The sequence below is a fragment of the Equus asinus genome, chromosome 20 (assembly GCF_041296235.1).
Source record: "Equus asinus isolate D_3611 breed Donkey chromosome 20, EquAss-T2T_v2, whole genome shotgun sequence".
Lineage (NCBI taxonomy): Eukaryota > Metazoa > Chordata > Mammalia > Perissodactyla > Equidae > Equus > Equus asinus.
In genome coordinates this window covers 88,400,034-88,405,023 of record NC_091809.1, presented here as the reverse complement: position 1 = coordinate 88,405,023, position 4,990 = coordinate 88,400,034, and the positions used below count along the sequence as shown (strand labels likewise).

Genomic DNA, 4,990 nt, shown 5'->3' with positions numbered 1-4,990 from the left:
TCATGAGAATAGACAGAAAAAGGTGTCCACTGGGATACGCTGTGAGGAGCCTATTCCTAACAGGGTTTAGCTGGGGGACGTTATAGCTTATAGCTCCTTCACTGCTCAGAACCTAAAAGGCAGCTCCTGTGAGATGTGTTGTGCATAATGTCCTCTACAGCCTTGGCCTGGCTTGAGAGACACAGCCCATTCCTCTTGGAGCACCTGGAGCAGGTGGGGCCATTGCCTTGCAGCTGTTCTTGGTCTTCTTGTTCGTCTTTTCTTCCCTCTCTCTTTCCATGTTCAATGTTGTAGTCATTTTCCCTAAAAGTCCTTCTCTGGCCTTGCATTCAGCTTTGCTGCCCTGAGCAAATTATTTCCATCTTATTTCCTCTGGATTCTTTATCCTCTTCTCTCTGTCTCTTTCTCACTCTCTGCCTTCTCCTCTGACCTTCAATCTTTCTCTGTTTCCTCACTTCTCTCTTCATCCTCTGCTCCCAAATTTTTGCTTGGCATGAACATGGAGAAAATATATTAAGGAACAGAGAAGAACACTCAGCTAAACTCTATCCTCTCTAATTAAGACCGGAAAGAGGTACTAAAACTGACCTTATTCTGCAGCAGCAGGTTTGTAGTTCAGACAATTTTACACTTCCTTATAGCAGAACACATGAGATGATGGCATGAACTCCAGGCAGGGTGCTTAGGAAGCGGGTGACCCATGCATTTCCTTGAGACCATCTCCTCTAAAATCCTCAGAGTCAGTCTCTTCGTGTGGGACTAATGGGAGCTCATTACACTGTACAGGATTCCTGGGGCTTACCTAGTTCATCTTCCCAACTTCTTCAAATCCAGTGCTGCTGCTCAGCATCCCCATCCTTCAGCAGTGGTGCCCTGAAACTTTGTCCCAGACCCATATCCCTTTGGTGGAGAATTTCTCCCTGATTTCTGGCCTCATTGTTCATGGATGCAACACTGAGCTTATGCCAGAGTAAAAGGAATTTTCCCCCTAAGGTTCACGTTAAATAATAAGTTACTCAATGGTGGGTAATTACACTCCAGTGTTCGGAATTATGTATGACAGGTACAGTGGATTGAACACCTAAGTTCAAAAACTAATATGTGAAGCCACTTATCTACAGGATATGCAAATGTTTTTGGACATGCCATCCAAATATTATGAAATATTCCTCAATGTAGCTCCTTCCCCAGCTGGTTGTTCTGAAGTTGTGAAGCAAGTGAGCAAAGTGAAAGATGTGCAGTGCATTGAGTTACTTCACCATCTCGTCTCACCACCAGTTTCGGGCTGGGGTAAGGCAGCGTTTCTCGTCTTCCACTCCTGTTGAAGCTTGAATGTCCATGAAAGGAAAAACAAAAGTCTATTATGGAAATGAAACAGTGCTATTCTTTAACAACTCATAGGAAAAATAAGGTAATGGAAAGAATGTTTCCAATTTTAAATTTTTCTCTCAGTTTTTCTTAAGCTTTTTCAATTTACTCTTGCTTTTCTGTACAGTAACCTATTATGTGATAATATATGGTTTAAAAATATACATTTAGGGGCCGGCCCTGAGGCATAGTGGTTAAATTCAGCATGTTCCACTTTGGCGGCCTGGGTTTGTGCGTTTGGATCCTGAGCGCAGACCTACACCACTTGTCAGCCATGCTGTGGTGGCATCCCACATACAATATAGAGGAAGATTGGCACAGATGTTAGCTCAGGGCCGACCTCCCTCAGGCAAAAAAAGAAGAAGATTGGCAACAGATGTTAGCTCAGGATGAATCTTCCTCTGCAAAAAACATAAAAATAAAAACTAAATACCTATTTAAGTTCAGTATAAATATATTTCATGCCTTTTGTCAAAGAAATCACAAAGTACAATTTATTTTCCTTTTAAATATGCTTTTAAAAAACAACAATAACAGCAGTACTTCTGTAATGCTTACTCTGGGCATGACCTATTCAAGTCCAAGTTCTCTCTCTCTCTCCCTCTGTTTCTCTCTCTTTCTATCTTACATATGCATGCATACATATATCCATTTGGCAACTCTATTTTATTCCTATCCTAATTGTAAAAAATCTACAGAAGAGAGTTGAAGGAATTTACCTAATGTCATACAGCTATTAAGTGGCAGTACTGTGCTCCGCCTATTCATGCTTCTCTCTCCCCTAACTCATGGCAACCACCAACATTTTTACTATCTCTACAGTTTTGCCCTTTCCAGAATGTCATATATTTGGAATCACACATATATGACCTTTCCAGATTGGCTTCTTTCTCTTAAAAATATGCATGTAAGTTTCCTCCATGTCTTTTCATCGCTTGATGGCTTATTTCTTTTTAGTGCTGAATAATATTTCATTACTGGAACTCAAAGCCAGGATGTTCTGGCTCCATGCTCTTAACAAGTATACTACGATGCCTCTTGAGACATATTGATTTCTAGGCTTCCTGCATGGACTCTCCCAGTGTGAAATGTGGGGCTCTGGACCATTTAAGCACCTCAGGATGGTAGTTGGATTACTAAGTTCTAGTTCCAGCCATGTAACTGCCTCCCAAAACAACCCATAGTAATTCCCTTTCCTTGCTTGGACACTGGCTCCTCATCTGCCTGACTAGATTTAAGTGTGAACATTTCCTGAGGATTAGGTAAGATTGTGGCTGTGAAATTTAAGGCATTTGATGGAGATCTGTGACACTGACCATAAGGAGGGTATCCAGAGGGCTACCAATGAGACTGAATGAGCTAGTTACCTACCCTGAAGAGTGCTGGTCTCCTCTTTTTCTGAAAGATGTGTGAGAAAAAAGCCTTTCTTTTCACAGTTAGCATTTCATGATCTTCTGATCATTCTCTTAGGGTATTTTAAGAATAAAATCAGTGTATAATCACAATTCATAAACCTAAATTTTGCTTTTTCTCCTAAGGAGGAGTAGTAGTCTTAGACACATGGTATAATTTCTCTAAAAAGTCATTCTGGGGATCCACCTGGTGGCACAATGGTTGAGTTTGCCTGTTCCGCTTTGGCAGCCCAGGGTTCACGGGTTTGGATCCCTGGTGCAGACCTACACACTGCTTGTCAAGTCATGCTGTGGCAGGTGTCCCACATATCAAGTACAAGAAAGTGGGCACAGCTTTTAGCTCAGGGCCAGTCTTCATCAACAAAAAGAGGCGGATTGGCAGCAGATGTTAGCTCAGGGCTAACCTTCCTCAAAAAAAAAAAAAAAAAATGTAATGCTGGCTGATGACAGGTGTTCCCAGCATCTCATGGGCAACTTCAAGATGAATGCCTATGATCCTCCCACATTTACCTTGACAGACTTCCCAGAAATGGAGGCGATGGAGGCCTGTCTATCTGTCCCTCTCCTGCTCTATGCCATCTCCATCGTGGGCAAGGGACTTATCCTCCTCATGGTTAAGCAGGATCAGAGTTTGTACCAGCCCATGTATTGCTTATTATCCCCACTCTCAGTCAATGACTTGCGGGTGTCCTTTTCCACATTGCTGACTGTACTGGCTGCCCTCTGCTTCCATGCTCAAATGATTGCCTTTAATGCCTGGGTTGCTCAAAAGTTTTTCATCCACCTCTTCTCTTAGATAGAATCTAGCATCCTTCTGGCTATGAGCTTCGATCACTATGTGGCCATCTGCAGCCCACTGTGCTATGCTACAGTGCTCACCAATGCCCGCATTATGGTGAGGGGCCTGTGTACTATCCTCGGAAACTTTGCCCTCATTCTGGTCTTCCAACTGCTGCTGCACAGCCTGCCCTTCTACCACACCAAGAACATCCTCTCCCATGCCTCCTGCCTTCACGTGGATATGATCAAGCTGGTGTGTACTGAAGTCTCCCTTAATAGTCATTATGGGCTGTCCATTGTGCTGTTCACCTTTTCCCTGGACTCTGCACTCATTCTCATTTCCCATATACTTATCCTGAGATTAGTGCTAGCCATCACCTCCTCAGAAAACGGCCTCAAGACACTCAACACTTGCGTGTCCCACATCCTAGCTGTGCTCATCTTCTATGTGCCCATGGTGAGTGAGTGTATCCATTGTGTATCACTTTGGTGCTGGCCTGCCCCATGCTGTCTATATCCTCATGTCTATTCTTTACCGCTTCATGCCTCCCATTCTCAATCCTATTGATGTGGGGTCGGTGAGCCGAGGAGTCAAAAGAAAGATTTCTTAGACTCTCAAGATCTGGCAGTAGTGCTCTTTTATTTAGAGAATAGTGTGGAATAGCATGGGGACAGGACCCATGGGCAGTCAGAGCTTCTGCTGCCGCCACTTCTGCTGCCCCCGCTGGCATGGGGACAGGACCCATGGGCAGGCAGAGCTGGTGCGTGGGGACAGAACCCACGGGCAGTCAGAGCTCCTGCTGCTGCAGCTGCAAAGTTGGGTTGAGAGTAAGGCTAAATTTAAGGCATAGGTACGTGAGTTATCTCTTTACAAGACAAAGAATATGTAAAAAAGTTAAAATGGTATCAGTGCCCCTTTGGTCTGGCCATTTGGCGGTCCCACAACTTTTAGATAAGAATCAAACCGGATTGAGTAAATGGCAGAAGTCACCACTTGAATTTTATCCTCAGCTAAAGACAAAGGAGGATTTGGCGGGGGGGGGGGGGGGGGGGGGGGGGGGGGGGGGGGGCAGTCAGTTACATGAGGTTCCCAGACAGTAACCAACTTAAGTTCTTGCCTCTGGCATTGATTAAGAGCTTCTAGAGATAAGACCATCCCCCCCTTCTTCCTGGCACAGAGAGGGCGGCATCTTCACAGATAGAGGTTTCCCTTAGAAATGTAAATGTTTCCCAACAAAGGGGCAAACAAATTCCACTCCTTGGAGCCTGAATCTCATCTGTAGTTTTAAAACTAACCAGCCTAAAAATCCTCATCATAAGCCATTTTAAAATTAAGCAGCCTAAAAATCCTCATCACTATCATCTATGCCATTAAGACGAAGGAGATACATTGCAGACTTCTCAAGATGCTCTTCAGGGTTAAGTTCTGA

General features: G+C 44.0%; 1 pseudogene; it reads left to right on the top strand.

The window, feature by feature from the left end:
• Window positions 1-3,261: 3,261 nt before the first annotated feature.
• LOC123278711 (olfactory receptor 51I2-like) lies at window positions 3,262-4,990 on the top strand (annotated as a pseudogene).